General features: G+C 38.6%; 1 protein-coding gene across 1 annotated transcript in view; it reads right to left on the reverse strand.

The window, feature by feature from the left end:
• Positions 1–22385, reverse strand: part of PRUNE2 (prune homolog 2 (Drosophila)) — a 308961-nt gene extending 286576 nt beyond the window's left edge. The window contains exons 1-3 of the mRNA XM_006835009.1: positions 22287–22385; positions 15623–15825; positions 8979–9142 (exon numbers count right to left, since the gene is read on the reverse strand). The gene's annotated coding sequence lies outside the window, so the exon portion shown is untranslated. The remainder of the gene's footprint in view (positions 1–8978; positions 9143–15622; positions 15826–22286) is intronic.
• Between the last annotated feature and the right edge of the window lie 4602 nt (positions 22386–26987).

A 26987-nucleotide genomic window follows, 5' to 3' on the forward strand; every position in this document is an offset into this window, starting at 1 on the left:
ATTTAGGCACCACAACAGATTGAAAGAACGATCAAGAAAGATACAGATGAAATGAAGGAAAACAGACAAAACAATGGAAGAATTCAGGAAACAAACTGACAAAATAAATTTTTAAAATGAAAACCACGCAAAAACAGTAATTAATAAAACCAGAAGATTAACATTAAATGTTCAGAAATAGATAATACAGTGAAAGGGCAAAGAAGTAGAACTGAATCAATGGAAGGCCAAATTACTAACGTTGAAGAAAAAATCTCTCCCTATTCATCTGCTAGAAGAACATTTAGGAAAAAAACCAAAAAAGGCTAAAGAAAGCCAAAGATTTACATGGCACATTATTAAGAGGAAGAGACAAAAACAAAACCATAGAACATATTGTCCAAGAGTTGTTGAAAGAAAACTTCCCTAAAATCATGAAAGATGAGAAGACAGCCATTCAAAAGTTAAACTAACTTCAAAAAGGTTATTCCCCAAAAGAAAAACACCAAGACTTAATATAATCAAAATGTCTCAAAACCAAAGACAAGGAAAGAATCCTGAGAGTAGCTCAGGAAAATGAAAAAGTTACCTACAAAGAAGAACTAATAAGACTAATCTCTGGTTTCTAAGCAGAAACCATGCAAGCAAGAAGACAATGGAATAAAATACCTAAAACTCTAAAAAAAAAAAAATTGCCAACCAAGAATTATACATCCAGCAAAATTGTCCATTAAATATAGAAACAAAATTAGATCATTTGCAGATAAAGAAACATTTAAAAAAATTGTAAAAACCATACCAACCTTACAAAAAATACTAAAAGGAGTTCTTTGGACAGAGAACCAACAATAGCAGACAAGCTGAGACTAACATACATAACAATATCACCTAGAACTCAACCCAGATATGGCAGTATAGAGAGCCGGAGATATCGTTGCAACAACAACAAAAAAGTCATAAAGTAAATAGAAGGAATAATACAGCTATGCAATTTCCAAAAGAAGAGGAAATCAAATAGATTTCAGTAAAATAAATATACACCTAGCTATAACCCTAAAAACTATACCAAACCTTACTTCTAGCCCTAACCCAACCCTTACTTCTAATACTAACCCTAGTCTTTAACTATAACCCTAATACTAAACGAAGTCCTAGGCCTGACCTAACCTAACCATAGTCCTAAATCCTTACTCTCACACTCCTTATTCCTACCTACCTACCCCCACAAGAAAGGTTAAATTAACAAAAAAAAATATATACATATACATATATATACATACATATATACATACATACAGATATATATATAGACATATATATAGATATATACATATATATTTTTGAAAGAAGAGAAAAGAAAGTACAGCTGGAAGGTAATCTGGGTCAAAGTTTGGGCTTTTTTGTTTGTTTGTTTTCTTTTTCATAGAAGAAATGTTGTTGTTGTTAAGTGCCGTTGAATCGCTTCCGACCCATAGCAACCATGAGCAGGGTTTCCGAGGCTGTAAATCTTTACAGGACCAGAAAGCCTCATCTTTCTCCCGCAGGGCGGCTGGTAGCTTCGAACTGCTGACCTTGCGGTTCGCAGCCCAATTCATAATCACTACACTACTAGAGCTCCTTTCATAGGAGATGTTGTTGTTGTTAGGTGCCATCGAGTCGGTATCGACTCATAGAGACCTTATGCATAGCAGAACGAAACACTACCCAATCCTGGGCCAACCGCACTATTGTTGCCACGCTTGAGTCCATCGATGCTGCCACTTGGCCAGTCCATCTTGTTGGGGGTCTTCCTCTTTTCCTCTGAACCTCCACCTTACCAAACATGATATCCTTCTCAATATAGCAAGTGATAAAAATGTTAAAGAAAGATTCTGGTAGAGCAGAAGAGATGGGTGCAGCAGACTGAAGAAGGCAAATGAGATCATTGTGGGTTCAAAACTTTAGAGGAGAAAAGACAGAAAGGGATCTAGAATGCAAGAAAAACATTCATATCTGGCAAGAACACTTTATTAATAATATCAGAAGTGATAATGGATTGAGATGTTGGTAGATTGTGACTAGGGCCTGGTAATATAAGAAGTCCTGGTGTGGCACTGTGGGCTAAAGAGCTGGACTTCAAAGTAGGTTTGAATTGCAAGGTCAGTGGTTCAAGCTCACCAGTCACTCCTTGGAAACCCTATACAGGGTCATTATGGGTCAGCACTAACTTGATTGCACATAACAACAACGAACATTAGAAAATTTATATTTGATGACTTCTGTTTTCTCCAACAAGGAATGTTGTTAGAGCAAAAAAGACTGATGTGGACTGATTGAATATGGCCATTAAAGGAGGCAGAAGTATAGTAATGCATGCTCCTCAACCTTTCTCACACTCTGGAACATATTGGCAATTACTTCTTCTTTTGCAGCATAATGGGCTAAAAGGCATATTTGGTGTTCCCCTCCATGAACCAAGGGAAATCAGTATCTTTGCCCATCTGAAATCCATTTATGGTACATCAATGTGCTTCTGTGTGACAAGTTTTAGGATATGGCCTTGGGAATGAGAAACAAAGATTCATCAGACTGATTAAGTACCTGGCTCGTAGTAAAGCTGGATTTGCTTTAGTACAAAGTTTATAATAAAATTTCCTCCATAGAGGTCTAATTATGATGCTTTTAAAGACTTCTAAATCTCAGCCTTACATATCTGGTCTCATGACATCTGGTAACAGACACTTTTTTTTTCAAAACTCCTTATGGCAGAGGTGTGCACAAAAATGGCACATTCTTTCAAACCCTAGAAGAGCACACATACGCTCTAAAGTCCATGAAAAAGTAATGATCATTTAAAACATCCCAAAATACAAAGCAACACAGTTGCTTACAATACCCCTTGTGTGGTGTTGTGGGTTAATGCGCCAGACTGCAAAGCCGTTTGAACTGCAAGGTTGGCGGTTCAAGCTCACCAGCTGCTCCTCAGAAACCCTATACAGGGTCACTATGGGTCAGAATCGACTGAACGGCACTTAACAACAACAACAATTCATATTATGAAAGTAAAAAATATTGAAATTTCTATTTACTGGAGGATTAAAATAAAAACCACAAATCTTTTTAGGTATGGTGTTACATACAGCATTATTGAAAAACTGTGGAATCAGGTGCACATGGTGAGAGAAGGACTAGAGGTTTTCTTCAAGCCAGGTGTGGGCTGCAGTGCCACAACACCATGAGGCGCTGGTATTTAAGAGATTATGGCATCTGAAATCCAAAATGTTAAAAAATGGAACTTTGTAAGAATATTGAGGATCATTCCATTGATCTTCCTAGAAAAAAAAGGAATTATACTTTCACTAATAAGAACATTAAGGAGATTAAGACATCTCCAAAACAATTGTCTGCTTACATAAATAGACAGAAGGCCCGTCATCAAACTATAGTGGCTTTTTTTTCTGAGCTTTCTCAGGACCATGAAACAATGGGACAAGTTTTGTTCAGCAGGAATTTGAGGTTGAATGTAGCCTTAACCTTTTGGAGAAAGAAAAGTATAAGTGAACTTGTGGCCTATTTGGTGAAGACAGAAGATCTTGGAGTTGTGGTTGATTGCCTTCCTGTATTCACCAATAGTTTACAGGAAGAAAAACAATACTTACTTATAAGAAAAAAAAATCTTACTTGGCTGCTGTGTAGATGTGTTGCCACTAGTAAAATCACTACTTAAAAGCAAATTTGAAGAATATGTATTCGTTGGTTTCAACTGGCTTCAAGCAGTCTTTAAAAGGTGGTGGTCAGAGCTATCATCCAAAACAGAAATTATAACTGATAGAAATATTCAGATTTTAAAACCAACAGTTAAGTGGATTGTGGGAACAGGAAAACCATCTTACTTTGGTTCCAGGATACATTGGTAATATAGCTAAGGATATAGATGCTTATTTATTGCAATTGCATTGAGAAGTTTCATCTACTAAGGAATGTTGGGTTACTCAAAACATCATATGATTTCCAAAAAAATGTCTCTTCTGAGAGCTTTGACTGCGGAAGAAATCAAAACCAATTTGTTTTCTGTTTTCTTGTCAAAAAGCCACATAATGAAGCCACTAATGAAATCCTAACAATCTACTTCACATTGAAGTGGGAAAATATCCAAAGGGAGAGCCTTCAACTTCAGTGAGGTGAAAGGGCACTACGAAGATTGTTGGCCGTTGTTGTATTTGGTATTTATATGGTTATGGGTAACATTGTTTAAGAACTACTGGGTCTTTCTGCACTCCTTCATGTTGCATAATATAACTTATACTATGTGGAAAAATAACACCGGACTTATTACTAGGAACCACAAAGACAATCATCATGAATTCTTAAAAATACTGTGTTTTATAAGAAAAGACATTTAAATGTGTGCAGCTATTTTCTTATGTTGAAAAGACTTTGGAAGTTTAAAACATCACAGCAAATAATAAAAATTAAAATATTTTGTTCACACTGAGTAACTACTGTGTAGGTAAAATACCTTAATCATGAATAAGCCAATGCGTTAAGATATCAAGATGGTTTTTTAAAAACCTGAAAACCAACTATGCTTCTGACATGATAAAATCATGGAATTAAATCACAGGTTTACATTCATACAGAATGATGGTGAAACATATTCTACACTTTTTTAAAACTTGAGAATATTTTAGTATCTCTGATTTTTTTGTGTGCTTGTGAGAATCATATGTATGTATGTTATAACTATATTTGTATTAATGCTTAACTGGAAATGTCTATGGAGTTGGCTAATTTATTTTCACTTTTTATTATATAGGAATTTCTAATATTTTCTGTTCTGTATCATTTAAGTTCTTTAATTTGAGTAAATACTTTTTAAAAATGAAAGAAAAACTATGGTATCTAAATTTGAGTTTGTTGTTTTGTTAAGAGAAGTTGAGTTGATTTCGATTCATAGTGACCTTCTATTGGGTCTTCAAGGAGCGGCTGGTGAGTTTGAACCACTAACCCTGTGGTTAGTAATTCAGTGCTTATCCTACAACACCACACCAGGACTCTAGACTGAGCTTACAGTACAGCAAAATTTGACTCAATCTTTTTCTTATATTTAGTAAAGATTTGGTGGTGGTTATGTGCCGTGGAGTCGATTCCGACACATAGTGATCCTGTACGAGAATTCCGAGGCTGTAAATCTTTACGGGAACCGAAAGCCTCATCTTTCTCCTGCAGAACAGCTGGTAGTTTCAAACTGCTGACCTTGAGGTTCGCAGCCCAATTTATAACCACTACGCTACCTGAGCTCCTTTGTAAAGATTTTTAAGTGAAAATTTAAGGGAATTAAAAAAAATTGGCCCACTATCTAAAAGTGTTTCTTAACTGTGAACTCTTCAGAAATCGTTTAAAGCCTAATCCCTTGGGTCTTGTCAAAATGGTTTAGTCTTATCAAAATGGTTCACTTGTGTCCCATCTCCCTTCCACATACATGAACACATATATGCTCACACATGCAGTCGTTAGCCCTCCTTCCATTGTAACAAGCCACTTACATCTTCTACCTCTGAGCCTTTGGTGAAACATGGCTCTCTCATGACAGTATCTCTCTTGGCAGTCTTCATTAGTTGCCCTCCAGTCAGCTCTGACCTTTGGTGACCTGATGTACCGTGTAACCTAGGAGAGTCAGAACACCACAGGACTGCCTTGTTTCTCCAGGTTCCTAGTTTTCTACCTTTCAAAGGGTACAGGCACCATGTTTCAATCATTCTCAATTTCGAAGAAAATACGCATTTCCTTCTCTGACTGATTTCTTCCAAACACATTCTGACTTTCACAGGTTTTATTATAAAACAGATCGAAATGCTGCCTGGTTCTGCATCATCTTCATGATCATTGGTATGTTTGAGTCTATATCAGCCAGAAAAAGGCCATAGGCCAACTGTGGAACAGATTATCAATTGCTCATATACAAGTTCGGGCTGAAGCTGAAGAAAAATTAAAACAAGCCTACTAGAGCCAAAACCTGATTGTTACGTATATCTAATCTGAATTTAGAGATCATCTCAAGAACAAATTTGATTCATTAGACACTAGTCACTGAAAACCAGAAGAGTTGTCAAATGACAACAAGAACATCGTATATGAAGAAAGCAAAAGGAAAGAGAGGAAAGAAAGAAAAAACCAAAATGGATGTCAGAAGAGACTCTGAAACTTGCTATTGAATGCAGAGAAGCCAAAGCCAACTGGAAGAAATGATGAAGTAAAAGAGCTGAACAGAAAATGTCAAAGGGTAATTCAAGAAGACAAAGTCAAGTAAAATAATGAAATGTGAAATGGCCTGAAGTTAAAAAACCAAAAGGGAAAAACACGCTTAGCATCTATCAAACTGAAAGAACTGAAGAAAAGAGTTCAAACTTTGGATTGCAATATTGGGTCACTATGAGTTGGAACCAACTCCATGGCACTTAACAACAACCATGAGCAAAATATTGAATGATGCAAGACATGTGTAAAGAAGATGAAATGAATACACAGAATCATTGTACCAAAAAGAATGGATCAATATTCAATCATTTCAAAAGATAACACATGATCAAGAACTAATGGTATGGAAGGAAGAAGTCCATGCTGCACTGAAGGCATTGGCGAAAAACAAGGCTCCAGAAACTGACACACAAAAAACTTGAAATCTTTCAACAAACGGATGCAGCACTGAAGGCACTCACTCACTCATCTTTGCCAAGAAATTTGGAAAAGACAGTTACCTGGCCAACCAATTGGAAGAGATCCATATTTGCATCCATTCCAAAGAGAAGTGACCCACTGGAATGCAGAAATTATGGGAAAATATTAATATCACATGCAAATAAAATTTTGCTGAAGGTAATTCAAAACCGGTTGTAGCAGTACATCAACAAGGAGTTGCCATAAATTCAAGCCAGACTCAGAAGAAGACATGGAACAGGGTATATTATTGCTGGCATCAGATGGATATTGATCGAAAGCAGAGAATACCAATAAGATGTTTGCTTGTGTATTATTGGCTACACAAAGGCATTAGACTGTGTGGATCACAACAAACTACGGATAATATTGCAAAGAATGGAAATTCCAGAATATTTAACTGTGCTCATGAGGAATCTGTACACTGATCAAGAGGCAGCGGTTCAAACAGAATAAGGGGATTCAGCATGCCTTAAAACCAGGGCTGTGTCCTTTCACCATACTTATTCAATCTGGATGCTGAGCAAGTAATCAGAAAAGATGGTTTCTATGATTGGAAGAAGACTAACAACCTGCCATATGCAGATAACACAATCTTGCTTGCTGAAAGTAAAAGGGCTTCAAATATTTACTGATGAAGATTAAAGACTACAGCCTTCAGTATGGATTACACCTCAATGTAAAGAAAATTTAAATCCTTACAACTGGACCAATAAATAATATCATGCTAAATGAGAGAAAAGATTGAAATCGTCAATGACTTTATTTTGCTTGGATCCACAGTCAACACTCATGGAAGCAGCAGTTAAGAAACCAAAAGATGAATTACTGCAAGAGCTCTTTAAAGTGTTACAGAGCAAAGATGTCACTTTGAGGACCAAAGTGTGCCTGAGTCAAGACACAGTATTTTAAATCACCTCATGTGCATGTGAAAGTTGGACAATGAGTAAAGAAGACTGTAGAATCGATTCATTGGAATTTTGGTGTTATCAAAGAATATTGAAAGTATCAAGGACTGTCGGAAGAACAAATAAATCTGTCCTGCACAAAGTACAGCCGGAGTGCTCCTTAGAAGAGAGGATTTCTGAGGCTGTAAATCTTTACAGGAGGAGAAAGCCTCATCTTTCTCTGCAGTTAGCAGCCCAACACACAATACTCTACACTACCAGGGCTCCTAAAACATTTATAAGAACTGTGCAACTCTTGTATCCCACTTCCTTCACATAGTGGTAGACACAGAGAGTGAAGGAAAGAGTCCCTCAAAAAGTTGTGTGAACACATTCTTCATATTCTCCAACATTTTTCAATTCTTTCAGTCTCTTAATTACTAGTTTTTATTTTCTTTTATAAATAACGCTGAGAAAACCCATGTGAAAAATGGATTGTTAAAAAAAAAAAACAAAAAACACAAACTTTATACAAAATCAAAACAATACCCGAAATGAGAGAACAGGTGAGTTTTTGTGAGAATCTGGCCCTAAAGTCAAATTGTCAGCTTGCAAACTACTCTTTGGAAGTAATGGTGCCACCAATAAGAAAGATTAATCAAATAATTTATGATGCTGTGCTCTGACCCCCAAGGAGTCCTGATAGTATAGTGGGTTATGCGTTGGGCTGCTAACCAGGTCAGCAGATCAAATCCACCAGCCATTCCATAGGAGAGAGATGAGGTTTTCTGCTCCCGTAAAGATTTAGTCTTGGAAACCCTATACAGGGCTGCTATGAAGAGGGACCAACTCCATGACACACAGCAGCAATAGCAGTAGTTACAGACCCCAGCATTTCCAGGAGGCTGAGTGAAGACGGACTATGTTATAACATGGTGGTGAAGGAGGTGATAATTGGGACTAGACAAGCCCTGACATCAAAAGGAAAGGTGTATGTTTTGCCCTATTGTATTAACCACAAAAGAATAAGTGTCCATAGATATTTCAATGTGGGTTTGCAGAGTTCTGGACCATACTCACGCTGTCACTGGACAAGAATCACTTCTGTCAAAGCAGTTAAAATGGCCAGAGGAGCTAGCATACCAACTCCGCAAGTGAGGTGTAGCAGCTCCGCTTAATATTCTGATCCACTGAAACAGCAAAGATCTTTTGTGTCTATGTTTAAATGTACATTTTTAATATTCAATAGAATACTTCCCTTTCACAAATTCTTTACTCCCTGCTTCTATGATGAAGCTTCCTGAGGTCTTTAAAGGGATTGTTAACCCAAGAATGGATCGCACTCTTTCTGCATGAGCAGATACAGTGGCATGCCATTAAGCCTTCCAGTACTTGCTAAGAAGACTTATCGCTCACCTCTGAGGAGATGGGCCAGCTGCTCAGTGATGAGCTCAGGGGCCTCCTGAAGAATCTCTTTCACCACAAGGGAGGAGGAAGACTCTTGGAACTCAACCCCAGCGTTGCTCTGCTCAACTGGACTAATGACTTTCACAACGGCTGATTCTAAAGTTTTGTCCTCACTGTAAGTACATAAAGGAGAGAGAGAGAGATGACATATTTTCTTCTTATTTTGTTTTTATAACGACGTAATCTCTCTTCCAACACAAATGACATCCTCTATCCTTTTTTTCTATTCTCAACAGACAAAGTTATCCATAAGCTCAAATGACTCCGAAGACTTGAACTTTATTTTAGTAGCCTTCTACATTTCATTTCACTAGTTGCTCCCTTGTCCCAGATTCATTGACTATCTTCACACCTTAGTAACTCCATCTTTTGTTTTCCTAGTAGATCATGGTAATAATAATCATTTAAAATAATACAACTCGTGGTCATAGATTGAATTCGACTCATGGTGATCCCATGGGTATCTGCAGTGTTTTCGATGTAGAATTGTTCACAGTACTTTCAATGGCTGATTTTTTTGGAGACCATTTGCCAGGTTTTTCTTTCAAGGCACCTCTGAATTGAGCTCAAACCTCCAACCTTTTGATCATCAGCAGAGCATGTTAACCATTTGCCTGGTACAGGAATTAACATAAAAATAGATAACACGTATCTAGTTTCTATTAGATGTGAGGCAATGCTACAAGCACTGTAGGTGGAATATCATGCTTTATACTATAAAATGATCCTATGAAATGGGTGTTATTAAAATCCCCATTTTAAAAATGTGAAAACTGAGACCGAAAAAAGTTAAGAAATTTAACCATGATTATGAAGCTAGTGAGTGAATTTGTTGTCTTCATCCAACAACTAATAGAAAAAAGGATACTATTGGGCAAACTTCCATCATCGTCCTTTCCATGGGAAATAGAGTTGGCTTTTATTTCAAAAACAGAAAGAAAAGCAAGAATAAGAAAACTAAAGTTATTCACTGTGCCTCTCAAAAACAAATGAATGACAATATAGATGGAAAATCTACCTTTTTTTTTTTAAGTATCATATTTCATAAACAATCCCAAAGCCAGAACTCACAACTTCAATCTCAAAATCAGCCTTAAAAAAAAAAAAAAAAAACTCTTGCTAAGATTTGGAATGACACATGTTTCACAGTTCACTCCTATGACTAGCATTAGTAGTCTTGGGTATACTGGCATTGTTGTTGTTGTGAAGTGCCATCAAGTTGGTTCTGACCTACAGCAACCCTGCATAGGGTTTCCAAGGAGCAGCTGGTGAGCTTGAACCGCCGACCTTGCAGTTCAAACAGCTTTGCAGTCTGGCACATTAACCCACAGCGCCACACCAGGACGCCATACTGGCATTAGTAGTCTTGAAAAAGTTAACACAAAAATTGAGTCAAGCATGTGATTGTCCTGAACACTAATAATTAAAGGCAGTCAAATAGCTTACCAATAACTCCAGATCAGCTGTCAAAAATTGATTGATAAATCTTATTCAAAAGAATCTTATATGTTTCAAACAGCATGAGGACAAAAACAGTCATGCTCAGACAGATTGTATTTTAAAACTCTTTAAAATTGTATGAACTGCATACATGGTATTATTGCATAGCCATACCTAAATATACTTCCTTTAAAAAAAAATTGTTGCTGCTGCCGTCAAGTCATTCACAGCAACCCTGTATAGGGTTTCCGAGGATTTGAACTTCTGACATTGCTGATCCCACAGCACCACACCTGGACTCCAATAAAGCAACTGTTGTTCTGTGCCATCTCAAGATTGCTGTTGTGTTTGAGTCCACTGCAGCCACCACTTTGCTGCCATCAATTCATCTTCTTTTTCATTGACTGACTCTCCTCTCTACCAAGCATAATGTTTTTCTCCAGAGACTGGGCCCTCCTGACAACATGTTCAAACTCGTAGAGACAAAGTCTCACCATCTTGGTTTCTAAGGAACATTCTATACTTCTTCCAGGATAGATTTGTTTGTTCTTCTGATAGTTCAATATTCTTTGCCAACACCATAATTCTAATGCATCGATTCTTCTACAGTCTTTCTTATTCATTGTTCAACTTTCACATCTACATGAGGTGACTGAAAATACTATAGGTTGGATCAGGTGCACCTTAGTCCTCAGGCTGACATCTTTGCTCTTTTGCACTTTAAAGAGGTCTTGTGCAGCAGTTGCCTATTGCAATGCGTCCTTTGATTTCTTAACTGCTGCTTCCATGGGTGTTGAGTGGCCCCAAGAAAAATAAAGTCATTGACAACTTCAATCTTTTCTTCACTTATCATGATGTTATTCATTGGTCTGGTTGTGAGGAATTCTGTTTTCTTTACATTGAGGTGCTATCCATACTGAAGTCTTGGATCATCATCAGTAAGTATTTTAGTCTTCTTCGATTCCAGTAAACAAGGTTGTATTATATGTATATCATTGTTAATGGGTCTTCCTCCAATTCTGATGCCACGTTCTTTTTCATATAGTCCAGCGTCTCTGATTATTTGCTCAGCATACAGATTGAATAACTATGGTGAAAGAACACAAACCTGGCTCTCACCATTCCTGATTTTAAACCATTCATTATCCCTTTGTTCTGTTCAAACAACTGTCTCTTGACCTATCTTTAGATCCCTCATGAACACAATGAAGTGTTCTGGAATACTCATTCTTTCCACTGTTACCCCACATAGTTTGTTTTGATCCACACAGTCTAATGCCATTGCATAATTAATAAGGCACAAATAACCTTCTTCCTGGTATTCTCTGATATTGTGAATAATTTCCAAATTCCATTGGGACACCTTTCTTTGGAATAGGCACTAGTATGGATCTCTTTCAATCAGTCTTGACATAGTATAGTACACTGAGTACCGCCTGTGCTGCATCAGTTTGTCAAACATTCCAAGTGGCATTCCATCAGTTCCTGGAGCCTTATTTCTTGTATTTTTTTAACTTTTTATTGTGAATTGAGTGAAGGTTTACAGACAAGATCATCAGCTTTATACTCAACAAATCATACACGTTGTGTCATCCCAATGACTGCAATCCCCTCCATGTAACAACAGTTATACTGCTTCCTCCCTGTGCTTCCTAGTTCCATTCTACCAATCTTCCCATCAACTATGTTCTTAGGTAAATGTTGCCCTTTTGATCCTGAATGATTGACCATTCCATGATGAGTATACCTTGCTATTGTTGTTGCTCCTCCCTATATACCTACCTGCTGCTTGGCTGAAAATTGGGCCACAAGGGTGAGTTCCTTTCCTACCTGAAGGATAGTTGAGGGCTATAGTTTTGGGTTTCTCCAGTCTCTTTCTTGACAGTAAGCCCAGTCTTTTTTTATTTTCCACATTTTCTCCCACTCTACCTAGAACCTTTTAATGTGATCCTATGCAGAACAGTTGGTAGTGGTAGGTGGGCACCATCTGGTTCTTCTGGTCTCAGAGTCATGGTGACTGATGTTCGCATGCTCCTGGGGTTCACTGGACTAGTTGATTCTAAGCCTCTTAAATTGTCATCATTCTTCTTTCTTCTGCACATGGAGAAAGCAATGGTTGCACCTTGGATAGCTGCTCAGGAACTTTCAACGTCCCAGTCACCACTCTCCAAAGTAAGATGTAGAACACTGTCTTTGTGGACTGTATCAATTGACCATGGTGTCCCCTTAGACTATGGTTCTGAGCCAAGCTCTGCAACTCATTGCCTTAAGATATTTGAATCATTTTGTCTACTGTATGCTGCACCAAATTCATAGGTGTGTTTGCAACAAAGTTTAATTGTTGTTGTTAGGTGCCATCAAGTCAGTACCGACTCATAGAGACCTTATTCACAGCAGAACGAAACACTGCCAGATCCTGGGCCAACCTCACCATTGTTGCCACGCTTGAGCCCATTGATGTTGCCACTTTGCCAATCCATCTCACTGGGGGTCTTCCTCTTTTTCTCTGACGCTCCACCTTAGCAAACATGATATCCTTCTCCAGCGACTGGTCCCTCCAGACAATATGTCCAAGGTATGAGAGACAAAGTTTGACAAAGCTAAATATCCCTGTACAAATATCTTCTCTGAAACCCTTTTATATGGATTTTTCTTTTCTGTCAATGCCTTCAGTACAGCTTGGAGGACTTCTTTCTTCAATAACATCAGTTCTTGATCATATGCTACCTCCTGAAATGGTTGAGCATCGACCAATTATTTTTGGTACAGTGGCTTTGTGTATTCCTTTCCTCTTCTTTTTATGCTTACTGCATCATTCAGTATTTTGTCCATTGTTGTTGTTGCTAAATGCTGTCAAGTAGGTTCCAATTCATAGCGACCCTGTATAGGGTTTCTGCAACTGCAAATCTCATGTTTCTCCCATGGAATGGCTGGTGGGCTCAAACACCAACCCTGTGGATCTCAGTTCAGTGTACGGAGCCACTGCACTCCCATTTTGTCCATTGTTGCTATTTATGTTGTTAAATGCTGTCAAGTTGGTTCCGACTCACAGTGACCTGAACAGGGTTGTAAGGAGCAACTGGTGGGTTTCAATTGTCAACCATGTGGTTAGTAGTCCAGTGTTTATCTTATAGTGTCACATCATTTGTTGTTGTTGTTGTTAAGTGCTGTTGAGTCTGTTTGTACTCATAGCGACCCTGTACAGGGTTTCCAAGGAATAGCTGATGGGTTTGAACTACCAACCTTAGTGTTAGACTAATCCTTCAATATTGCAATCTAAGGCTTGAATTTTTTATTTATTTCTTTCAGGTTGAAAAATACTGAACATGTTCTTCCCTTCTTGTTTTCTAACTCCAAGTCTTTGAATATTTTATTATAATATTTGACTTTGTCTTCTTGAGCTGTCCTTTGAAATTTTCTGTTTAGTTCTTTTACTTCCTCATTTCTTGCAGTTGCTTTAGCATCTCTACAGTCAAGAGCAAGTTTTAGGATTTCTTCTGACATCCATTTTGGATTTTTCTTTCTTTTTTTCCCCTCTCTTTTTAATGACCTTTTGTTTGCTTCATGTCTGACTTTCTTTGTCTAATCTATCAAATCTGTTCTTGAGATGTTCTCTAAATTCAAGTGGGATATATTCAAGGTCATATATTTACTCTCATTTGTTGTTGTTATGTGCTGTCGAGTCGATTCCGACCCATAGCGACCCTGTGTAGGGTTTCTGAGGAGCAGCTGGTGAGCTTGAACCACCGACCTTGCAGTTCAAACGGCTTTACTCTCATTGAGTTGTTCTCATTTTCTTCAGCTTTAGCCTGAACTTGTGTATGAGCAACTGATGGTCTGTTTCACCATCGGCCCTTAGCCTTATTTTGGCTGGTGGTATTGAGCTTCTCCACCATGTGTTCCCACAGATGATGGTCGATATGACTCCTGTGTATGCCACCTGGTACATAGCCAGTTCTTATGTTGCAAAAAGGTATTTGCAATGAATAAGTCACTGAGATCTTGCAAAACTCTATCATGTGATCTCTAGCATTGTTTCTATCACAAAGGCCATATTTTCCAGCCACTGATCCTTCCTCTTTGTTTCCAGCTTTCATATTCTAATCAACTTGATTGCATATTTGATCAATTTCACACTGAAGAAGTTAACAGACTTCTTCGATTTCATCATCACTGGCTTTATTGATCGGTGCAAAAATTTGAATATTGCCTGGTCCCCTTTTATGCTGGTTTGTAAGGTTGAAGGCAGAACATTTGTTTTGTTCATCTTTATATGCCTTTAGATACTTGTAGTGACTCTAATGTACTTATTGACAACTCAAGTACTATCCAAACTATATTAATCACTGTACAAGGGGCTTTAAATGTTTAGGGGGAAATGGAATTGAAAAAATAATCAAAATTTTTCCACAAAGATTTTGAAGCTTCCTCACATGTGGAACCTTAGGCAAGTCACTTGAGATATTAGATTTTAGTTTCTTGTCCACAAAAGGAATTTGAACTACATGAACTTTTAAAAAAAGAAAACTCTTCTACCTCATACAGTATAAAATGCAATGAATGACAAAACCAATGATCTTAACCTATCTCTACATAAGTTTGTATTTCACTACCACAAACTCCCTCCAAAAAATCTTTTGGTTTAATTTAGTGTTTAATTCCAATATTCCAATCTCCATTAGAACTACTACATTGTGATAAGAAAACACTTGAAGTTAATTAATTTAAAATTATAATTTTGATCCGTTTTTTAAAGAACATTACACTAAAGATGCCATAATTGAAATGCAAAAGTAAATGCAGAGGATCAGCAGAGCCCAAACTTTGCAGAAGGGAGAAAAAAAAAAAAAAAAATTCCCTTTTCTCTAAAAACTCTCTGCTTTAATAAAAAAAACAGCTGCTGTAAAGTTGATTCCAACTCATGGTGATCCTATATGTGTCAGAGTAGGGTTTTCTAAGGCTGATTTTTTCAGAAGTAGATCCCCAGGCTCTTCTTAGGAAACTCAGGGTGAACTCGAACCTCCAGCCTTTCAGTCACCTGTTGAGCTCATTAATTGTCTGCACCACCCAGAAACTTCTGAACAAGGTGATACTATGCCCACAAGAGCTTTCATCAAAGGACCAGTCTCGCAGAGCCTCACATGAAGCCTTACCTGGCCAGCACGTTGCTACCAACCAGTGTTAAAGATAACTTCCCTTCATTGTTTAGCTGGTGCAGATTAATTTCATCTCGGAATATGTGAACTGATTCAGAGATATTTAGCTCTTCTAAAATAAACCTCGTCTCGGTGAAATAGTTGAATTCAGTTCTCGGGATGTTCAGTACTGGCAAACAGAGAACCCCAGGTGGACTGACCTACCAAGAAAAAAGTTGACTTCATCACTGAAAACAGCAGGAGGGAAAACAAAACAAAACAAAAAAAACACCCAACTACATTTTTCTGAATCCCAAGGTAACTGGTATGGGAAGCATGACTTCTCTCAGTCTATTGACATTCATAATTAACTTTTCCTGAACCACATGGGTTGAGCAGTACCCATTTGGAAGCAGCCCCTAGTAGTTTTTAAACGACAGTGAACTTTCTCATGCCTTACTTGAAATATTTTATGTCTTACTACAGCCCCTCTTGGAGTCCTGGTGTGGCACTGTAGGATAAACACTTGACCACAAGGTTGGTGGTTCAAACTCATCAGTCTTTCCTTGCAAATCCTATTGTTGTTGTTGTTGTTAAGTGCCATCGAGTCGGTTCCGACCCACAGCGACCCTGTACAGGGTTTCCGAGGGTGTAAATCTTTCCTATACAGGGTCACAATATTGAGTCAGAATCCATTCGATGGCGCATAACAACTCCCTCTGGAGTTCTGGTGTGGCACTGCAGGATAAGCACTGGACTGCTATCCACAAGGTCGGTGGTTCAAAATCCAGCCACTCCTAGGAAACTATACAGGGAGGGTTACTGTGATGACAACAACAACAGCCTCTCCACAATTTTAATATATATATATTTGTTGTTGTTGTTAAGTGCCGTGGAGTCAGTTCCGACTCATAGCAACCCTGTACAGGGTTTCCGAGGCTGTAAATATTTATGGGAGCAGAAAGCCTCATCTTTCTCCTGCAGAACAGCTGGTAGTTTCGAACTGCTGACCTTGCAGTTCACAGCCCAATTCGTAACCACTACACTACCAGAGTCACTATGAGTCAGAACCAACTCAACGGCACTTAACAACAACTCTTGGAGTAGCACACTGGCACCCTACAATAAGTACTAGACTGTGAACCACAAGGTTGGCCGTTCGAGCTCACTAACCACTGGATGAGAGAAAGAAAGGCTTTCTCCTCCTGCAAAGATTGAAAGCTTTGGAAACACTATACACGGTTGCTATGAGTCAGAACTGACTCAACAGCACTTAGCAACAACATAGTAACAAAGCTCTGTATTGATTAAAAGCAAACTGAGGCACTAGGTAGAAATAAGGGATGGGTCTCTACTACTCATTGCCATCAGTCTATTCCGGCTCATGGTGGCCTCATGTATCACAGAGTACAACTACTCCATAAGGTTTTCTCAGCTATAATATTTACAGAAGCAATTCACCAGGACTGTCTTCCATGGCACTACTAGATGGTTTTGAACTATCAACCCTTAAGTTAGTTGCTGTGATTAGGTGCCGACAAGTTGATTCTGACACATAGTGACCCTGTATAGGGTTTCCAAGGAACAGGTGGTGGGTTTCAACCGCTGACCTTGTGGTTCACAGTCCAGTGCTTATCTTATAGTGCCACACCAGGAATCCAAGTATAAATAATTTGTACTAGCCAGGGGCCAAAGGGATGGGTAAAAAACAAAACAAAAACAACACTGCCATCAGTCAATTCCAACTCATAGTGACCTTACGGACAGAAGAGAACTTCCCCATAGGGATTTTCCAAGGCCATAAGCCTTTATGGAAGCACACTGTCACATCTTTCTCCTGTGGAGTAGTGGTGGATTAAAATGGCCAACCTTTCGGGTTAGCGCCCGAGTGCTTTAACTATAGATCTACCAGGGATCCTAAGGGATGGGTGGTAGTTGTAGTTCGTGGCTGTGTGTCATCGAGTTGGTTCTGATTCATAGCAACCCTGTACAAGATTTCTGAGGCTGAAAAACTTTATGGGAGCAGAAAGCCTCATCTTTCTCCTGAGGAGCAACCGGTAGATTTGAACTGCTGACCCTGTAGTTAGCAGACCCGTTTGTAATCTACTATGCTACCAGTGAGGAGTTATAAATTTTCAGATGAACAATAATAAAGTTTTTTTTTTTTTCTGAAAGAATTTAAGATTCTTCTGAAAATGACTGAATGTATAGCACTATAACACTGAATATCACTGACAGAAAGAGAGTTCAATAACAGTGAATTTTAGTATCTGGCCGTGTTTCACACACCATCAACAACAGTTCTGCCATATGCACATGCTTTCTACTCAGTTACACCCTCTTTATCATCCACCTTCCCTGATTTGCTGTAAGGGAGTGGGGCTTTGTATCTGTTTTTGTTCAGTTATGTGACCAGTTGCAGTCACATTGACTCTGACTCACAGGGACCCCAAGTGGGTCCAAATAGAACTATGCTCCACAGTGTTTCCAGTGGCTGATATTTCAGAAGTAGATTCCAGGCCTTTCTTCTGAAGTGTCGCTGGGTGAATTAAACCACTAACCTTTGGGTTAGCAGCTAAGCACGTTAACCGTTTTGTACCACCCGGGGGCACCTCAGTTATGTATTCCAGGGAATAAAAGAATCTGGAATACAGATGACATTTACTAAATGTTGAATAAATGAATGAAGCATCCCCTTCTATAGTATATAAATTAAAGCACAAGCTGCTACAACAAAGTGAATTTTTACTCCCTCAACTGTCATGCAAATACTGAATCACAATTACATAATAATCACTAGTAGTTTCTGTGGCAAACCATTTTTCCTAATTAATTGATAGAGCTATATCTAACTCTGCTATTGAATCTTAAGTGTAGAAGAAGAAAGCAATATATAGGTCAAGAGCATGTAAACCTATCCTATCAGGACTATACACTGGAGTTGGAGCCAAATGACCTGAGTTCTAGTCCAGCTTCTGCTGTGTGACTTTGAGACAGCCATTTCCTTCTTTGAGCCTCAGTTTTCCCATATGTAGAATGGGAAGATTCAAATAAAGTGAAGTATGATGAAGTTGCAAAGCACTATACTCATGCCATGCCATGTATTAATATCCTGAGAGGGAGTGGCCAGGTTCTCAGAAATAATTAAAAGGAAGACACAGACATCTGGGAGGAGGTCAGGTCCAAAAAACTAAGAGGAAGTCACAGACATACAAAAAAATTTTAGTATTTGACCTTTTGGTATTTTCATACTTGTCTCCCTGCTTAGTAAAAAACCTTAGAAGACAAAAGAAGTCACACATGTCTGTATTTTTAGCTATCATATATTTTTGTCCCTCCCCGGATGGCACGAATAGTTTAAAATAGTCAACTGCTAACCACAATGTTGGCAGTTCCAGTGCACCCATAGACACCTTGGAAGAAAAGTCATTGAAAACCCTGTGGAACTCAGTTCTACTCTGACACATATGGGGCCACCAGGAGTCACGTGGTTTAATGACAACTGATGAGTTACTATTTTCTATTTTATCCGTCACTTTTCCCGTATCTTTTGTTAGATGTCCTTATACATATTCAAAACATTGTCGCTGTTAGTAGTTGTTGTTGTTAAGTGCCCTCAAGTCGGTTTCGACTCACGGCCACTCTGCATAGGGTTTCTGAGGTTGTACATGTTTTTCAGGAACAGAAAGCCTCATCTTTCATCCACAGAGAAGTTGGTGGGCTCAAACCCCCGACCTTGTGTTTTGAAGTCCAGTGTTTATCCTAAAGCCACTGTGCTCCCATAGTAGTTGTGGTTGTTATGTGCCGTCAAGTTGTTCTGACTCATAGTGAACTGCCGACCTTGCAGATCACACTGACTTTGTGGTCCAGTGCATTATTCTGCAGCACCACACCAGGACTCCATAATAGTAGTTGTTGATGTTGTTATGTGCCATACAGTCGGTTCCGACCAATACTGACCTTGTATAGGGTTTCCAATGAGCGGCTGATGAGCTTGAACCACTGACCTGGTGATTCAAATGGACTTTGTATAGCTCATTAACCCACAGTGCCACACCAGGGCTCCATAGTTATAGTAGTAGTTGTTGTTGTTGTTAAGTGCAGGTGAGTTGGTTTCGACGCATAACAACCCTGTATAGGGTTTCCTAGGAGAGGTTGGTGAACTTGAACCACTGACAAGGCGGTTCAATCCAATCTTGTAGTCCAGCACATTAACCCACAGCGACACACCAGGACTCCATAGTACTGGTGGTGGTGGTATTTGCCGTGGAGTCAGTTCAACTTGTAGCGACCCTGAATAGGGTTTCTGAGGCTGTATATCTTTATGGGAACAAAAAGCCTCATTTTTCTCCTGCAGAATGACTAGTAGTTTCGAACTGCTAACCTGCAGTCCGACTCATAACCACAAGGCTACCAGAGCTCCTTATAGTAATGGTGGTGGTTGATGGTAGTGTACCGTGGAGTCGGTTCCGACTCATAGTGACCCTGTATGGGGTTTCCGACGCTGAAAATCTTTACGGGAGCAGAAAGCCTCATCTTTCTGGCCCGGAACAGCTGGTAGTTTCGAACTGCTAACCTTGTGGTTCGCAGCCGGATTCGTAACCACTACCCTACCAGTAGCTGTTGTTAAGGGCCATCGAGTGGGCTCCTACCCATAGCGAGCCTGTATAGGGTTTCCGAGGAGCAGCTGGTGAGCTTAAACCACCGACCTTGCAGTTCAAACAGCTTTGCATGCAGTCTGACGCATTAGCCCACAGCGCCACAGTGCACACCACTATCAGTGTAAAAATCAATCTGGTTCAATTCTCTCTAGATTAGCAACATTTTTAAGTTAAAAAATATATAAATCCACTTAATAAGATTAGTGTTTTATATTCATGCCTTGACACAAGCACATTTATCTTCACATATCAATTAATCTCCTTGTAAAGTTCAACAACTTTTAAGATAGATTTGATATACAGCCCACATGTAGAGATCGGTATTTTTGTCAGCTGCTGCCCTAGAGCAGTTCTTGGCCTCCCACAGCTCATTCTGGAAGACTGGTTTTCATGCGAATTTTAATCACTCTAGATCAGCTATGCATACTCTCTGAGGCCAAGAACCCAACCAAAAGGAGAATAAAACAAATCAGACTCCAGAAAATAAAAATTCTGATGAAACAAAACAGCAACCCAGCACTCATATTGTACTTTTTTTATTTATTAATTTTTTCAGGCTTACTACCAGCTGTTCTGCTGGTGAACGATGAGGCGTTCTGCTCCCATAAAGACTTACAGCCTCGGAAACCATGCACACATTCGCTATGAGTCAGAACTGACTCCACAGCACATAAAAACAAGGTAAAGTATTATCAGAAGCTGACAAATTTTATAGAATGAAGTTTTAAAGTAATTTATTGAAAAGTTTTTCCACCTCTATAGACATGCTACAAGGTGTCTTGGTGGCACACTGAGCACAGAATGAATGATGTTCGAACCCGACATCTACTCCTCGGGAGAAGAGACCCAGTGATCATATCGTGTAAAGATTGTTGCTCTTACGTGTTGTCAAGTGGGTTCTGACTCACAGTGAGACTGTACAGGCCTTCCAAGGTTTTATATCTTTGCAGGAGCAGAAAGCCTCATTTTTCTCCCATGGAGTGGCTGGTGGGCTCAAACTGACCCTGTGACTCGAAGTCCAATGCTTATCTTACAGAGCCAAGGATAAAGATTATCCTTGTTGTTGTTAAGTGCCGTTGAGTCGGTTCCGACCCATAACGACCCTGTATAGGGTTTCCAAGGAGCGGCTGGTGAGCTTGCAGTTCAAATCGACTTTTCAGTCCAGGGTATTAGCCAGGACTCCTCTGTAAAGATTGTTGTTGTTATGTGCCGTTGAGTCAGTTCGGACCCATAACGACCCTGTAGAGAGTTTCCAAAGAGCAGCTGGTGAGCTTGAAATGCCAATTTTGCAGTTCAAATGGCTTCGCAGTCAGGCGCATTAACCCACAGCGCCACACCAGGACTACAAAAGAGTATATCCTAGGAAATACTACGCGGCAGGTCTACCTTTGTCTCAGCTCTACTCACTATGAATCAGAATCAACTCAATGGCACACAGCAACAACACAACAGAGCACAACACGTCACAGAGCAGAAAAAGTTTTGCTTACAAAAGACTATCATTAAATAAGCTGGCTCTTGCTGTACAGTTAAAGCTAGCGGCAAAGCAATGTAAGAGTCATAGAATGTAGATTTGACATGTAATAGCTATTACTGAAAATTCTATTCTTTCATGTAATGTTCATGTCATTTATTCTGTACGTATTTTTCTACCCCCAAGCGCAGACTATGCAAGAATAGTAAAAGAAAACAAAACAATTTTGACCTTTATTTTCATTCTCTTAACTCTCATAAGAATAAATTTTAACTAAATTATACTATTTTTTAAATTTTACAATATTGGCTATATTAAACGATGTTTTATGAAGAGTCACTGAAATAATCAGAACAATGTCTAACATCTACTAAGCGTTCAACAAATATTTGACAATTGACAAACTGTAATATTTCAGTCTCTATAGCAATAAACAAGAACATGAAAAATTCACTTGAGAGGTTCTTTCTTTTTTCCAGAAAATGTTTGTTCTTAAAAGTTACGCAATAATTAAAATACAAAAAGCATAATCTGTTTTTCCCCTCACCTTTTCTAGAAAGTAGGCGTATGTGAAGGCAGAAATGAGAGAATCTAAGTCACATGACTTATGTCCAATAACCACGTGGACTTTCTCCAGGCGTTTGCTTCGATTCTGAAACAAATTCAAACGAAACATCAAATTTTAACTTGAATGGATCAGTCTAAACAGAAAACATTTCAATCTTTTTTTAAAAAGCATGTTCTAGCTATAGTCAGACACGGTGCCAGAAATTCATAAATTTACCATAAAATTTTTACATGAGAATATAATTTTAATATTCAGAAATATACAAGACCAGTACTGAACTGTCATTTTAAAAACGTGATTGTATTAAGAGTACCTCTAAATTCTGAATTTTTAGTGAAAGATTAATTCTGTTCTAAGGAGCAATTGCGTAGTATTCAGTATCATTTCCTTATATAAGATGGGCATCTTAATTTGTGAAATAAATAACATCATTCGAATGTTCTTGGAATTCAATGTAAACACATAAACACACAATTTGTCAGGAATTTATTTTTTCAGTTCAGCTAATGTTTTCTCTTTGCACTTTTCTAACCTCAGAGGAAGAGATATGAGTCTTATCCTTGCTCTAAAAATACACAAGACAGTTACTCTTTAAAATATATTTAATCAGTTCTCTGAAAGAGAAAAAAAAAAATCTTTTTTTTTTTCTGATTAACTCAGTAGTTACTAAAATACTTCTTTATAATAGACTGGCCTTTTGAAATTCTGGGCTGGAGATTGCAAAGAACAAACAACTTCTAGAAAATGCTATAGCAAAACTGTTCAATACCTATAACATATTTATATTTTTATGGTAATGTCAGAAATGACAGATGTTTCCATTTTTTTTAACTCCCTTCTTTAGAACCAACTAGAAAGCCAACTCTATTGCAATTCTTCTCTGACGACTATGCAAAAGGTAAGACTGTTTCAGCAAAAACAGTTAAATTATTATTCCTTTATCTGCAGAGCAACAATAAAGCATCTTTTAGTAGCTTACTAGACTTTTTTTTAAAGTTTTTATTGTGAAGTGAGTGATAGTTTTCATGGGAGAGCATGGCTTGACACCATCGTTTCACTGCAATGATTACAGTCTTCTCTGTGCATCATCAATCAACAGTAGTTGCTTCTGATCCCTCGGGTTTCTTGGGGTTTTTTTGATGTACACAAAAACACTCAGAAATATATATATAATTTAAACAACCAAACGGCACATTCTGCAAGGCTGCCACCTGGCCTCCAGCACACAGCCTTTCTCTTTCCATGAATCTAGAGTCCTCAGCGGTTCTATTTCTCCATGTCCTCATTTATGCCTCCATCTCTGGTGTCGCTGCTTCTCTGAATAGTGTACCACATTCCTCTTGTGCTCTTCTCCCTTGATGGTCCTATGGTCCTCTGTTTCTGGACTATAAAATTAACTACTCCCCACTTTTTGCTACAAAATTTCTACCTTTACAGTTGTGATAGTCGCAATTAGTCATGATTACAATTACTCACTATTTAATTACTAGACATTTTAAAAATAAATCTGTAAGTCTGTTAGTGTTTGTATAGAACTGTACTGCTAACCAGAGGTTGAAGGTTCAAACCCACCAGCTGCTCCTTGCAAACCCTTTACAAAGTATGAACTGACTTGATAGCAATTAACAGCAACAACAGCTGTCATCATAATCAGAAACAAGTTGTTAAACAACCAGGTTGTAGCTGAAGGAATATTTTAAAGCAAAACTCTAAGGGGACTAGATTAAGAGTCTATCAGTTACAAACCAAAATTATAGAATCAGTGTTGCAGATGAGTCTCTCGATATGCAATATTGTTAAATTTATCCAAATAAACTTATATTTTAAAAAAATCAGTATATTGAGAATATACTGATCCTAGCAAAACAACATTTAAAAAGTATAATAGAAACTCCCTGAAATGACCATAATTCCCTTCACTCATCACCACCCAGTCCAGTTCCTATTTCTTCCTCTCCCAACTTCCTTCCCCTAAACTCATAAATCAATAACTGACTGAATTAGCTGAGTATCCTATGAGGATTATAATTGAGGCATAGCTCCTCCCACTATCAAAGCTGTGTTAGGTAAGACAGTTAAATATTCTAGAAGCACCTAAAGAAAATTAGACAAATGGAATCAATGCTATTACAACATAAACAGATTCATTAGAAAATCTTATTACTGTAGTGAGCCATTCTTCTGAGAAGCTCAAAGGTCTAAATAGACATTACCTCATGTCTCCTCTAAAGCACTGTAAGGCAGACAGTAAAAAGATTAATGACATATTTTACAGGTCAATAGAGTCTATGGTGAGGCCAGGATTGTTCCCAGAACCCACAACTCAGTACAATGAGTTGTGTGTCTCCCCTGTCCTGTATAAGCTCAGGAATGGAGGTAAAAAGAAAATGTCGAATATACATTCTAAATCAGCAAGGCTTCAACCATTTATAACACCAAAATTACCCCGAAGCTGGTCTATCTATTTGTTTAACAAGATTCAATATTTCCTACTAGGCACAACTCTATTCAACTTTCATCTTGTCATCAAAATGACCTGGGGGAAACAGACATATTTGTGTGTCAATTCACTTACAAGCCCAAACTCAATTATTACTTGGGAAAAGAATGAAACCAAATATGGATTAGGAAACCAAAATATGCTGGACCAATTCTGACAACTCAAGGGCCTGGTAAGATTAAATCTATTTCTTCCTCTCCATTAAAGGGTGAAGGGTCAGAGAAAAAGAGGAAGACCCCTAATGAGATGGATTGTCCAAGTGGCAGCTCGATGGACTCAAGCGTGGCAACAGTAGTGAGGTTGGCCCAGGATCGGGCAGTATTTCGTTCTGCTGTGCATAAGGTCACTATGGGTAGGTACTGACTCGATGGCACCTAACAACAATAATAATTAAAGGGTAGAGGAGAAAGTAAAGGTTCTCACACTGAATGGACTCATAGCAGACCCCAGTGCAAAACTTTGAGGATATTCTTGGTGTCATACGCCTCTCTTTTCATGCTCTCTCCTTCCTCCTCTGATCTTCCTTCTTCTCACATACATAGTCATGGCCTTTTCCAATGCCATACATTCAGTCTGCCGTTCCCAGTTAGTGCCCAATTCTTCCTCCAACCACTGTCCTCCACCAAGATGTACCAGCCTGGTGCCAGTGCTATTAGGGACCTATCTGTTTCTCCATTAGCAACTACAATGGAGAATCCATGCCAATGAGTTGATGATATTAGTCACTTTGAATCAATTCTGACTCATGGTGACCTCTTGTGTGTACAGTAGAACTATTACAAAGCATTTTCAAGGCTGTAACCATTCAGAAGCAGACTGTATAGGTCTATATTTTCAGAGGCTCCTCTGGTTAGTTTGAACTATCAACCTTTTGACTAGTTAACCATTTATGTCACCCAGGGACTCCCTGCCAATGAGTACTTCATTAACCGATGGAAATTTAATGAGCTTTCCATCAAGATAAGGCCCTTTCATTTTAAAGAGACCTTCCATAGATTATGTCACCATTCCAAAAAGATGGCTGGAAATTTCAGGCTGGCTGAGAAGACTGGACCAGACAGAATGAATATGGAAATCAGAAAGTACCTTGGGATGCCAACCAGTGAGCCTTAAACATGGCAGAATTGGCTTAAATTTTTTTTTCAAATACCCATAAGTATCCGTTACAAAATATAAGAAGAGGAACAGCAAAAGATAAATATACTCACAGTAACGTTGCTCAGACAGACTCCTGCATTCTTTGGATGAAAACAGGAAATTATTTAGTAGGTAAACTCAGGGAAAGTGTATGATTTGATTCTTCAAATTGGGAGTCAAGAACTCACCAATTGATTTTGGCAAAGACACCATCCATGTGAAAAACTTCTGGGATTGATTTTTAGGATGTCTAGGGTTGGTAGGGCACTGTAGTATCAGGACTGGGCTGTTAACCACAAGGTGGATAGTTCAAACCCACTAGCAGCTCCTCGGAAACCCAATAAAGGCTCAGAACTGACTCAACAGCACAACAACAAGGGGTTGGTAAAAGGATCCCTGGGGAGGCTCTGGGTTAGGCAATGGGCTGCTAACTGCAAGACTAGGAGAAAGGTGAGGCTGTCTACTCCCTTAAAGATTTGCAATCTCCAGAAATCCTATATAGGGATGCTATGAATTAGAATTAACCCAATATCAGTGAATTTGGCTTGGTTTGACTGGGTAACGGGAGGTTCTTAAGGCACTGGGTCCAATTAGTTTGGCATTGACACAAGGAAAGAAGTCATAATACTGGTTCATAGAACTCGGGAGGAGACTCTTAATCACAAAAATATTTTGATCCTTTCATAGCACATCCGTTGGCCCCTTCCTATGTCATATCTCCACATATTCAAAGAATTAGGATGTTCAATTCTCGTATCCATGTCCTTTGATAATCTCTGTGTGGTGCAGGGTTTAAAGCATTTGACTGTTAACTGAAAGATTAGAAGAAGTTCAAGTGCACCCAGAGGCATCTCAGAAGAAATGCTTCTATGTTTGAACAATCACCCATTGGAAACCCTATGGAGCACAGTTCTACTCTGACACACAGAGTCACCGTGAGTCCGAGCAGACTTGAGGGCAACTGTTTTTGTTTTTTGTTTTAATGTGATTTGAGTGAAAGTTTACAGGGCAGATCATCAGTTTTACATAAAACAAATCATATA

The sequence above is a fragment of the Chrysochloris asiatica genome, unplaced genomic scaffold (genome assembly GCF_000296735.1).
Source record: "Chrysochloris asiatica unplaced genomic scaffold, ChrAsi1.0 scaffold00014, whole genome shotgun sequence".
Taxonomy (NCBI): domain Eukaryota; kingdom Metazoa; phylum Chordata; class Mammalia; order Afrosoricida; family Chrysochloridae; genus Chrysochloris; species Chrysochloris asiatica.